This window comes from Ambystoma mexicanum, chromosome 8 (assembly GCF_040938575.1).
Source record: "Ambystoma mexicanum isolate Mex_15411 chromosome 8, UKY_AmexF1_1, whole genome shotgun sequence".
Lineage (NCBI taxonomy): Eukaryota > Metazoa > Chordata > Amphibia > Caudata > Ambystomatidae > Ambystoma > Ambystoma mexicanum.
The window spans coordinates 1,501,488,427-1,501,502,012 of NC_090929.1; the positions used below are offsets into that span (position 1 = coordinate 1,501,488,427).

At 43.4% G+C, this 13,586-nt stretch overlaps 1 protein-coding gene across 1 annotated transcript in view; it reads left to right on the forward strand.

Moving 5' to 3' along the window:
- Nucleotides 1–13,586, forward strand: part of AS3MT (arsenite methyltransferase) — a 1,233,739-nt gene that overhangs the window by 642,669 nt on the left and 577,484 nt on the right. The window lies entirely within an intron of this gene.

Sequence of the window (13,586 nt, forward strand, 5' to 3'; positions counted from 1 at the left end):
CTTTTTATTGAACTGCGAAAGAACTTTGGTGAACTGGAAAACCAGTGACTTTAATGAGGAAGGCTAAGCAGGACTCAACCCACATTTTGAACTGCTTCTTGATAACCTGAGCCAGCCAGAGTGCGTCATCCTGCCTATGGGGGGGTGCCTTATTCCGTGCTGTCCAACGTGGGAAGGAGGGCTAACTCAGCCATCTTGATTCTTTGTTATAACACTTACTTTTCTTTGCCTACATATTCCCCTTTACACACTTTTTGTATAAGGGATATGGCAGACATTGGGTTTTGCTAGTATATGTCATTTTGATTTGACAGAGACTGACTAGGACTGTGTTTTCTTTATTATTTGATGGTAGAGACTACTCCCATCATAGCTATAGGGCAAAATAGGAGTTTTTCCAAACCCCACAATTCTAATAAAGGTTTTGAAATTGTATCTTGTGTGTCAGTGTCATACTTGCGATACCATGTTTTCCTTACAAAGGGAAACCCCACGAAGAGCAAGGCAGGCTTGAGCCCGGCAGAGGGAAGCCTGTTCAGAACTCTAAGAAATTGTGTGATAAAGCAAAACAAGACAGGCTTGTGTCCAGCAGAGGGAAGCCTGTGCAGATCTGTGAGAGATTGAACACATATGAACCGAGTATTGATGGCAAGGTGGGTGAAGCTTAAGGAAGTGATTGAACTACCAGAAGTTGAAAGCCAAAGCTTGAACTGCTGAACTGTAACAGTAAGCCAAAGTGTGCAAGACTGATAGAACTGCGCCATTCACCTCTCTGGAACCTGTGGGGTTGAGTTTAGTTTATTATTTGTATAGCGCCGCCTGGCCCTGGGGCATCCAGGCGCTTAAATTGAAAAACAGCATATCAGAATAATACAATACAATACAAAATGGTCCGTAGAAGGACAATACATCTGCAGTACAGAAATTTGGTGCATTATCATTCAAGTACAGATAGGTACAAGGTATGGCAAACATAAGTCATGTAATAATACTTAATTTACATGGTTGCAGGCAATAGGTATGGTAGCAGTATAGCGGTAGTAGTTCATGGCTTCTTTGGTTAGTAACCAGGATTTGGCGCTGTGTCTGAATCTGTGAAAGCAGGGTTCAGATCTGAGGTCCAGAGGCAGTGAGTTCCAAAGTTTAGAGGCAAGCACGGGGAAGCTTGAGCCACCTGCTTTTTGGAGTTTGCATCTGGGGATGGTTAGACAGTGTGTTTGCGCTGATCTGGTTGGACGCGGTGGGATGTGGAGTGTGAAATTGTCTGATAGGTATCTGGGTGCTTGGTTGGATAGGCACTTGTGCGTGAGCGAAAGCATTTTCTATTCAATTCTCTGAGATATAGATAGCCAGTGGCAGGATCTTCTAGTGTCACAGATGTGTTCGTGTTTGGAGTTGGTAATGAAGCCATTCTGACATTTCTTTTTGACACACTATTTTCCTTTTTGTATTTCCTTAAGACATTTGTTATCTTGAGAAGGAGGGCAAGGTTAGGTTTTCTTAGTATAGCCCTTTTTATTTTGACCAGACTGACTTGGACGTATTTGTTTTTGTTTAATGGTTGAGATTACTCCCATTTTACAGTTAAGGTCAGTTAGGAATTCTACCATCCCAATCAAATTCGTAAATAAAGGTTTTCAAAACTTGTATCTATTGTGTCTGTGTATACTGCTCGATACTATGCCTTACTCACACAACCCTGAGCAGGCAATAATGATCTTCATGATTCAATAATCTCATGCATTCAGCATCGAAAGCTTCAGCATCCCACACCAAAATTCCGCCACCCTTGTCGGCACTCTTGATGACAATGGAATCATCATTCCGCAAAGATTCAATTCTTTGCCTCTCTTCACTTTTTCTAGTTATACAAGTGTGAACCTCCGGCCTTGTAGTCTGCAAAGATTTTATGAAACCCCTTAATGAAAGTCTTTTCAAACACAAGGGTCTCATTCAAAACCATTTGTGAAGTGGTAGTAAAAGGTGACTTTGGCCTAAAGGGAGTGGAACCCTCAATGTCGAAAAATCTCTGAGTCTGACTTTTCGAAGGAATTGTCTGAGTTCGATCTCCAATCGCATCTTGGAAGGATCACTCATAGTAACAAAGGATAACCCTTTGCTTAACAAAGTAATATCAGAATCTGAAAAGTGCTTTACTAGATAAATTGAAAACCGCCATACTGTCACCCACCTCCGATATTTCTTCCTGCGAGTCTAAAATAACCATGGAGGAGGAGGTGGAAGCGTAACTTGCTCTAACGGTTGTAACTACATTTGAGGCGGAAAATCGCCTCTCTGATTTTTTCGCTGTCCTTGGCCACCTCTTCCTATAAAAGCTCTTCTATTATTTCAGTATTAGCCCTGGCCCTGATAATATTGACTCTCATTCTCTAAGTCAGTGCCTGACGATGTATCAGAAAACCTTACCGTTTTTCTTTATGGTTGCCCATAATATTGCCACCTGCTTTGATTTTGATTATTCCAATAACTTGTGCCTGCATATTCAGGACACAAGTATGGATACTTCCCTTCCTTGCTTAAGTTCAATAGATCTTTTTGGAGCTTTTCCATTTTTTTATTAGTCGTTTTCTGATAAACTCTGTAACTTGTTTCTGAATGACTTACAACTTATCTTTGGCATTTTTGATGGTATTGTCAGCCAAACAGGCTTGTTCAGCCAATTGTAGTACCTCCTCTATTTTATGACTTGCCTTTTGAGTATTATTAATGGACAGTAACATCCAGTCCCTGCTACATTTAGTGCAGATGCTGGAAAATGACAACTCGTATTCTTCATCATCACTGAAGATACACGGTTCATTCCGCGCTTGCAGACCTTGTGGTATGATATTTCCCCTTAAGTATTTTGTCAACAAATGACTATGCATCTGTGTCTGAACCCATTTTTTCTTAAGTTTTAAAATCGAGTCACTGTTCACGTTCGATACTGATAAGTTGATAACATCTAGATTATCAAAAAGGTATGCTCTCAAATGGTCTCCACCAATTGTTCTTCAGAAAATGGCAAAATGGCCTGGTTAGCCATATTCACACTACACTCAAATACAGTGACACAAAGGCACAAAGTCAACGCTATGACAGAAATCCAGGCGAAGACTCACTATGATTAGTCTGAAAAATAACCTGATAACCGCTCAGCAACATGTTGCACTGTAATCCATTTTAAGTACTGGTGTGGTCCATGTTTGTTTTAGGGGAGCAGGGACATTTGAGTCAGAAAATGAAAGATTTACAATTTGGGTGATCGACCGGAAGTAGAACTTTGAAACAGTCCTTAAACATCTGTGCTGGACAAATATCTCCTAGACAGACAGTGGGTTTGAGATTTTCTACGATAGTTCTTACTTCCTCCTCGGTAATTTGACGAAAGGAAAAATGAGGAAAATCCCCAGTCATTTTAGGATTAGCTGAAGGATTCCCTACATCAAATGCAGTGGTGTCAAGTTGAGCTTTCCTAGAGGAGATTGCCTGTTTGTGTTTTACAATTTTATTCATATGTTAATTCTGAATGTTTTGACACCATTCATTAGAAACAGTCAGAGATGTCTTTGGAACAGCATTTCCTTCAAGTTACTTCAGGATGGCAAATATTTCTTTCGAGCTAGACTTCGCGTTTGATATTCTAGTATTGTAGGCTTCTTGCTTGACGTCTAAAATATACTGTTTGTAATCATTTGCAGATTTTTTATGAGCTAATAGATTTTCGGAACTGGAATTATTGCACCATCATCTTTCCTGACGCCTTTTCTCTTTCCTGGTTTTGATGACAAATAGGAGCAGGAATGTCTATAGCACCATGCAAAGTTTGCTGAAAGCACAGTACGAGATCATTGGAATGTTTTCTGGTATGCAAGTTTGCCAATTCTGGAGCGACTACAGGCTCCATTGCTGCAGGGGAAAGCTTTTTCAAATTCCTAGATTTTTTGAAAGATTATCCACACACTGCACTGGGGAGGGTAACAATATCTCAAAACAAATGATATGATGATGTGATCAAGGACACGGTTTTATATTAAGAGAATCAAGACTAAGATTATGTGTGAGGGTCCAGTCTTAAGGTATTACCAGCTTTATGAGTTTCAGACATAATATTTTGCTGGAAATCAACACAAAATACTGGGGTTAGACCAGTCGGGTATTGTTTGAAAAACGGTACGGAAACGACACTGTTGGATTTAAAATCGAGCAATGTAAATATTGTTGATAAAGGTCAAATTGTATTACTGTTGTTAACTCGATTTATCAGCCGCTTTTGACTTGGTTGGTCATGAGCTGCTGATCGACCGACTTGTCACAACAGGATCCTAGACAAGCGAGAGTAATTAAAAATAACCTATCCTCTCCTGTGATTCTGACATGTGGTGTACCACAGGGATCCTGTCTTTTGCCCCTATTGTTTAATATTTATATCAAGTTTTAATGAGACCTGTTGGACAGTCTGGGTGTACAGTTCGCTATTTATGCGGACGACACCCAGATTCTGCTTCAGCTTTCTCGGGTCTCTACCAAACATGTGGAAAAGGTCAACCAATCCCTCGGCAATACAGTCATGGATGGCACGAAACTCTTTAGCCCTTAACAATGAGAAGACAGAGTTGCTGAAAACTGGGACCAGTGCGAGGTCAAAGAAAATGGATCCCCAATACAGTCATTTCTTGATTGCGGGTAATAATATTCCTCGCCTACTTAGACTCTCAATTAACATCAAACAAGCATGTGGCACATTTTAGCTCATCATGCTCATATATGAATACATTGCTGTGGCAGATAAGATCTTATCTATCTGATTAGAACAAGGCAGTAGTGGCATCTGCCACTGTCAATGCCAAGCTTGACTACTCTAAAAGTCTGTTGGTTGGCACTTCACAGGCTAATATTGATATGATATGATATGGCATTTATAACGCGCCTATACACAATTAGGAAACTACAAACTAGTAGTGCAGAATAGAGCGGTTTGTGCAGTATGTGGGCTCAGAAAACAAGCACATGTGTTGCAGGCTCGTCTGAGGTTACACTGGCTCCCTCTGGAGCAAAGCGTACAGCATAAGGTGAATTTCCTTGTTTACAAGTGCTTGTCAGGTGATGCCTCTATGTATCGTTGCTCACCCATCCAAAGGGCACCCATAAAACAAACTCTGAAGTCTAATAAGGATGCACTCTTGGTTTGTCCACGTTTCCATCTAAAAAAGCTTAAAGGTACCAGCTTTGATGTCTGGGCTCCAGCACTGACGAATGCACTGCCTATTTTGTTGAGGACAGTACTATCCTTATCCCGCTTCAAGAAAGGTCTGAAGAGCTTCCTTTTTGATAAAGGTAAAGATTAAGGAGGCTGCAGTGTTAACAGCTTAGATCTCATGTATGTTTTTGTTCCTGTCTGCCTTGTTAGCACTCTGAGGCTTCCGGGTGAGTGGCGCTACACAAAAAAAATAGAGCGGTTTGTGCAGTATGTGGGCTCAGAAAACAAGCACATGTGTCGCAGGCTCGTCTGAGGTTACACTGGCTCCCTCTGGAGCAAAGCGTACAGCATAAGGTGAATTTCCTTGTTTACAAGTGCTTGTCAGGTGATGCCTCTCTGTATCTTTGCTCACTCATCCAAAGGGCACCCATAAAACAAACTCTGAAGTCTAATAAGGATGCACTCTTGGTTTGTCCACGTTTCCATCTAAAAAAGCTTAAAGGTACCAGCTTTGATGTCTGGGCTCCAGCACTGACGAATGCACTGCCTATTTTGTTGAGGACAGTACTATCCTTATCCCGCTTCAAGAAAGGTCTGAAGAGCTTCCTTTTTGATAAAGGTAAAGATGTAGTGTTAACAGCTTAGATTTCATGTATGTTTTTTGTTCTTGTCTGTCTTGTTAGCACTCTGAGGCTTCTGGGTGAGTGGCGCTATACAAAAAATAGATAGATAGATAGATAGATAGATAGATAGATAGATAGATAGATAGATAGATAGATAGATAGATAGATAGATAGACAGACATTGCTTCCGAGGCATTAGTTAGAGAGATGGCATGGGAATCAGTCTGGTTATGAAACCAAAAATTGAAGTCTCACAATAAGAGAAAATGGGGATCGGATTTCAAACTATCCGATAGGGGAGCCAACAATTGTTCCTCAAAATTATGAATTGCAGCTGGGGGCCTATAGATATGGCAGGTACTAATTGATGTCTTATAGTCAAGACTGAGTTTGACTAAAAGCAGTTCACAGCCGTCGATGGCTAGAGCATTAGATTGATGGATTTTGAGGGAGTCCCTATAAATATTAGCGATGCCCCCACTTCGTGATGCAGTGCAGTCTACTCTAATTATTTTAAAACCTGTTGGAGTAGTGATGACGACTGCCCGATAAGCCACCCCGCTAAGTCAAATATCAGTGAGAAATAAAATGTCCTGTTTAGTTTCCTCAATTAAATCAGACAGTTCAACTGCATGTCGTACGAGCGATCTAGTGTTTCAAAGAGACAGTTTGATTTTAGAAGTAGCAGAATTGATGGAAGAACAATGAAGTTCTAGATCATGACCATTAGGAAAAGTGACATCAAACGATAGTTCCACAGAATGAAGACAACAAGAGTGCAAAGAAGTCTTAACTTTTTGAGGGGAAATGGCATCAAATGTGAGAGGATATGACATGGCAATAATATAAATGGGTGTGGCAGTTAAGTCGTCTTCAGTTGCAGTTAAATTGAAAATACCTGTATTACTGTCTGGCACAAGTATATCAAATTTAGAATCGTCAGGCTTAATGTCTTAATTTCCAACATTTTCTATCTCATTCGAGAGAGAAGGCAGGCACGACGTAGTAGAAAAAAAGAAAGTGTCATGAGAGTTTATATTCCGAGGACTAGAAACATATCTAGGATTTATATGACTAATGGAGGTCAGTTCTAGTGATGCTGTGTTGTAGTTTGATTTTGTAGAACTAGTTAGAGGTGTGCCAGGATCCATTACAAAGTAAAGTGCTAGGATGACTTCAGCACAGGACTTAGCCTTCCGCGTAATAAGCAAGGAGCACTGTGCAATCTTATTTATTATGTATAAACGAAAAACAATTGTAGATGGAAATGATCAAGTAGAGATGTGAAACAGATACCTGAAATTACAGCAAAGCACCAGCACCAACACAGTCCATACACGAACCAACACTAACCAGCGCAGGCTTTTTCTCACGCCCCGGCGCTAACGCACCAATGAGCAAAAATCAGCTGTGTCTGTACTACTTCTTGAAGCAAAACTTCATAGGAAATGTAGTGTTAATGCAGGCTCAAAGCTATGTGTGTGCAGTGCAACAGGAGTCAAATAAAATAGTTCTAATAGTTAAAACAAGAAATAAAATGCTCCCCAATGCAATCACATAAAATCCCTTAAAAGTAAACCAGTTATGTCGCAGACCGCAACACTAATCAGTGGCTGCCTTTGCTATATATATGTTCAGAGCATATCTACATGCTTCCTTTCCTCTGTCTAGGACATCAGAATCCTCCTTCATCATCCTCATATCCCTCCCCTTTTCTTTTTTCCTCTGCAGATTAATATTTGGATATCCCGGCAGAGACAATATATGCCAACTTCCAGAAAAGCCTAGGCGTTCTGAAATCACTATGGGTGTGATTTGGCTCAGTATAAAATCTGTTTAACATAACAAGGTGCACACTCCTGAGCAACCAGATAAACCTCTATGTGTTTCACTTGGTTTGGATTCCATCCTCAATAACAAGGTGCACACTCCTCAACAACCAGATAAACCGCTACACTTTTCATGTGTTGGTTTGGATTCCATCCTCAACACCAGTGTTGCACTGAGAGATGGCACATGCAAGGTGGTATTCAAGTAGTTTATTTAGACTTAGCACACACATACTGTTAGGAACCAACAAGCACATGTACCAGCCAGCAGCTGACATTTGTAGAATCCTGGCCACAATCTATATTCTAATCATGACCCCGAAAGGCAGACATCCATCGCGAACAACAACCAGGCTTCCTGGCAAAACCCCAAAGTTGCATCGAGCACAACAATAACCTTTGGACCAGGCTGGCTATTTCTCTAACATGAATGCAAATTAAGGGAAATTCTTCAGGTGCTATTTCCCTTGATTAGAACATTTGGTTGAGATGTACCCAACATCCATGGTCTTGTGTTGGAGGAGATGTCAGGATCTATGCTGCACATCTGATGTTTTTTTGGAATGGGGGTCCTTCCCCAGATTAAGTCAATTCCAAACATGCATGCATCCTCCACATCCCTCATACTTCACTTGGGTAATGCAAATGAATTACCTGGTTATTCTTTGCAGGGGCCAGTGAGTATGTTTATCATAATGCCATTGTGGCAGCTCCTTCGGCCCTGACCATAGGGGTTGGTGGGTTGCATATTTGGCCACTTATTGCTATTGAACAGTTTAGAGTTGCAGCGAAGAACACTTTCAAAATAAAGATATGCCAGCCATGTATTGCTTTTGCTAAGACATATGAGCTACGTTGCCGTAGGCCACAGTATTCTGTTTTGTAGCATTGCTTAAAGGGTTCTACCATCCTTCCATAAGTTGCAGAGTCTGTAGTGGCTTCTGTTGTGATTATAAGTGTGTTCTGTGTCCTATACAGTTTGGCAACAGACAGAGAACATCATTTCGAATGGATTGTGTCCTCCCACGTATTCCTCATCTTTGATGTATTCGTATCTTCAGCTTTGCTGCTTCGGAAAAACAATTTCCACACCAGAGGGCACTCTGCTCGATGTCATGGCACCGGTGTGCCTTGAGGGCCGCCGTAGAGCATCAACGTCATCAGCAGTACAAATAGCTCGAGCTGCGCACGTTGGCTCCGAAAGCTTTCGTTTCGAGTATTGAACAGCACGCTTTAGTTTTCGTCAATGTCTTCTTCTTCAAACTCTTCAACCCCAAAGTCGGGTTTAAAAAAAATGTCATGACTGCGGGAAGAAAATGTCCATCACTGATCCCCACCGCGTCTGCCCATGATGTCTGGGTTCCGAACATCGGACCAATGACTGCGGGACCTGTCAGGCCATGACAGGAAAAGCTCTTAGGGAGTGCCGAGGTAAACTGGCGGCGGAGAGGGAAACTTCAAAGACTTCTTCGAAGAGGGATAAGAAGTCTGGGGTGTCTAGGGATTCGTCCCGGCGCAAAAAGTCAAAGAAGTCTCGATCAAGGAGTCGGTCGAGACAGTCCTCGTCTCCTTCATCGAAGAAGACAAAGAAAAGACATCATAGGTCTCCCTCTTCTTCTTCTTCCACTGATACCTCTACAGTGGTTATCAGATGCCTAACCAAAAATTATTCCCTAGAAAATTGGAGGCTTTCAAAAATTCTATGATGCGTATCTTCGAAGGAGTCACGCGAAGACCATGCCCCGGTCCATCCTTCGGATGATAGAGGAAGGTTAAAGACTACCAAGCGCTCTAAATCCGGCAAGAAATCGTTGAGGGTACCGTCTACAGAACCTTCTCCAGTACCTCAGAAAAAAGGAAAATCGACAAGCCTATCAGTGCATAAATCGAAGGCAACGCCGGACAAAACCGCGTTAGAGTCTGAACCTTCATCAACACCATTGTCGAAGGTTTTGTTGACTCCATTGTCGAAGGATTCATCGACCCCTTTGTCGAAGGCTCCACATCGACACCATTGTCCAAGACGCCATCGAAGACTTTGTCGAAGCCAGCGTTGATGACATCAACGTCATCGGCGCCATTGTCGAAGACAAGATCGATTCCATTAGTGTCATCAAAGCCATTGTCGAAGCCAGTGTTGTTATCTCCATGGCCTCTACCCACTCCGGGTAAGATGTATACACCTTACCCGCCAAAGAAAGACTTTTTCAAGTCGATGGCCTCAATTTATGAGGAGGAGCAAGCCTCTGAGGAGGATTCTCCCACCTTTGGATTGAGTTATGGTACAAAAAATGCCCCCGAGGAGCTTGTTGACCCGGCTTCTAAGATGTCTGATCTTTATGATTGCCTTCAATAAACTAGTGGCTTAGACACGCCAGAGCTGGAGTTTGACAGGCCTGATCCAACAGAACATGCGGATTCAGCTTACATGACTATCATGAACAGAGTTATTGAATTCATGGGCTGGAGCATAAATTCTCCTGCCTATGAACAAGATGACATGGCGGATATCCTGAGCCAAGGCCCTCAGAAGGACCGAGTATTGCAGTTTCATGCATCCCTTCAGAGGAAGGTCATGGAAAACTGGGAAACTCCAGAATCTGGAACAGCTGTTAACAAGAACTTTGCCAGACAATATAGGACTTCTAGCATTGATCCAGACTATTTGACTAAGCACCCTACACCTGAAAGCTTAGTGGTCCAAGCAGCTACATCGACTAGACAGTCTGTGTACCACTCTATTCCCCCGGATAGGGACGATAAGAGGGTTGATGCATGGGCTCGCAAGATTATTTCTTCGGGTAGCATGGCCTTGAAGTCAACAAATGTTACTTGTACCCTTTCAAGGTTTTCTTACACCCTGTGGGACTGTGTTAGCATGGCGGCTCAACAAATTCTGGAAGGTGAGGAAAGAGACGGCTTCCTGGCTTTAGTGAAAGATGGAAAGGAGGCAATGGGGGAGTGTCTCCAGTCAGGACTGGACCCTGTTGACAGTATCAGCAGGTCCATGGCTTCTAACACCTTACTACGCAGGTTTGCGTGGTTGAGGAAGTCAGGCTTTGCACCGGATGTGCAGGGTAGACTACTCAATATGCCCTTTGACTGCTTGAGGTTGTTTGGTAGCAAGGCAGATGAGAGTCTGGAGAAGCTGCAGACCTCTAAACTGGCAGCTAAATCACTTAGCGTCTCCATACACCAACCTCATCAACAAACCTATTCAGGCTCATCTTCCTGGAGAGGTTGTCATTTTCGTTTCTATTTCTCATTTGGAAAGTGAAGAGGACAGACTGGACAAAGGGGACAAAAAAGATTCCATTGTGGTGGACGAGGAAGAGGTGCTAGATCAGCCCCAGCAGCGGCAACTGTACCCTCAGCCGCTGCTGCAGCCGCCTCTAAGCCACTCTTAGGCCTTGACCCACAAGACCCTGGTGGTAGATAGAATCTCTCACTATCTGAAGGAATGGCAGGGCATTATTTCAGATGCTTGGGCACTGGAAACAGTAGCCCAAGGTTACTGCCTTCCTTTTCAGAAAAGGCCTTAAGATCATCCACTGGGAACCAACTCTGTCAAAATTCCAGATCTGCTCCTTGTGCAGAAAAAGTTAACCCTGCTAGAGAAAGGTGCAATAGAACATGTACCTGTAGTGGAGAGGAGCAAGGGTTGGTATTCCCCCTACTTTTTCCTTCCAATTAAGGACAGAGGATTGAGACCCATTTTGGACTTAAGAAACTTGAACAAGTTTCTCAGGAAGGACAAGTTCAAGATGGTTACCCTTTCTCAGATCCTTCAGGCTCTCCAACTCCAAGACTGGTTGGTATCACTGGACCTTCAGGATGCTTACTTTCATGCGCCAATCCATCTCAAGCACAGAAAGTACCTGAGGTTCGCGTTTGGCGGTTCTCACTATCAGTTTCGAGTTCTGCCATTCGGGTTCACCTCAAGCTGATGGCGGTAGTAGCAGCAAGTCTCATGAGAGGGGGGATTCACGTCTACCCCTACCTGGACGACTGGTTTATTAATTTATTCTCATTTTTAAAGCATGCAACAGCCCTTAGGTATCGTGACGCTGTTGATCAGGGCTTGTTCACCCATGCATCTCAGTATCACCGCCACTCCCTACACAGACTGGGCTTCTCCCTAATTTACAAGAAGTCCCACATGATACCATTCCAAAGACTCCAGTTCATCGGAGCGGTCTTGAATACTTCCTCGGGCGAAGCCTCGCCTCCCGGGGTGACAGCTCAACACATTCAGCAGATGGTAACAAAATTCCAGAATGCCCAACATCTTCCGGCCTTTGTTTTTTTTAGGTTGCTCAGTCTCATGGCATTCTGCATTTTCCTGGTGCCAGAGGCCCGGTTGAGAATGAGATCCCTTCAATGGGCTCTCAGGACTCAGTGGTCCCAATTTTCAGGGAATATATCGGATCACCTGCAAGTACCGAGCAGACTTGCTCAAGACCTAATTTGGTGGGCTTGCAAGGACAACATTCTCAAGAAAGAATCTTTTTGGCAACCATGACCGGAGATAACGGTAGTGACGGATGCCTCACTCACGTGGTGGGGAGCCCACACCAACAATCTGACAATCAGCGGTCCTTGGTCTCCATCGGAGTCCAACCTACACATCAAACTCTTGGAGCTGAGGGCAATCGGACTAGCGCTGAAGGCCTTTCTGCCCTCCGTACAGGGAAAAAAATGTCCTGATAATGACGGACAACACAGTGGCCATGTACTACCTCAAGAAGACAGGAGGTGTAGGGTCACTACCACTGTGCAGAGTGGCAATGCAGCTCTGGTTCTGGGCAATACAAGAAGGAATCTCACTATCGGCAGTTCACCTAGCCGGAGAGCAGAACACGGCAGCCGACGCTCTGAGCAGGCAGAGCACAGTATCCCACGAGTGGGAACTAGCTCAGGAAGTCCTTGAAGAGATCTTCACCCTTTGGGGAACCCCTCAAGTGGATCTGTTTGCGACTGGGGTCAACCGGAAGTGCAATCAGTACTGCTCAAGGGAATTTCCTCCAAGTGGAGCTCTAGGAGAAACGTTCGTAGTGGACTGGGAATTTCCACTCCTGTACGCGTTTCCTTCAGTCCCCGCGATTCCTCACGTAATCAGGAGGTTGAGAAAATTCAGGAAAACCATGATCATAATTGCTCTGGATTGGGCCGAAGGATGTGGTACCCGGACCTTCTGGACATGTCCATCTGCCCTCCAATACGTTTTCCATAAAGAGAGGATCTTCTCTCGCAAGAGGAAGGTTGGGTTCTCCATCCAGAGGTCAAACACTCAGCCCTCACGCATGGTTTCTGAGAAGCTGAGATATAAGGATTGGGACCTCCCAGAAGACGTAATGGAGATTTTGCTTGTGGCCAGAAGGCCAGCAACCAAATCCTTGTATCGTTGTCGTTGGGATAAATTCAGTAATCGGTGCAAGGATAAGAATGTGGATCCTTTTCAATGTGGCTCTCCTATGGTGCTTTCTTTTCTGTTGCATCTGGCCAATCTGGGGCTCCAGATTGGAACCATAAAAGGATACTTGGCGGCGCTTTCCATATTTAAGCGCTCTTCTGAAGAGGTCTCATATTTCAAATTACCTTTATTCAATTCCTGAACGGACTCACTAACGTGTGCCCTCCAGTCCCATTTCATGTCCCTGCTTGGGATTTAAACCTTGTGCTAAAGTTTCTAACTTATATACCCTTTGAGCCTTTACATTCCTGCCTGTTAAGGCTCTTAACTCTGAAAACTGCACTTCTTGTGGCATTAACATCAGCCCGCGGGGTAAGTGAGTTTCATGCGCTTTCATGCAAGCCTCCTCATACTGCATTTCATAAGGATAAAAGTCTCTGACTTTCATCTGTCGCAAAAGATAACACTCCCAACTTTCTACCCTCCTCCTCATTTGGGCAATGAGGAAGAGAGGCTACATA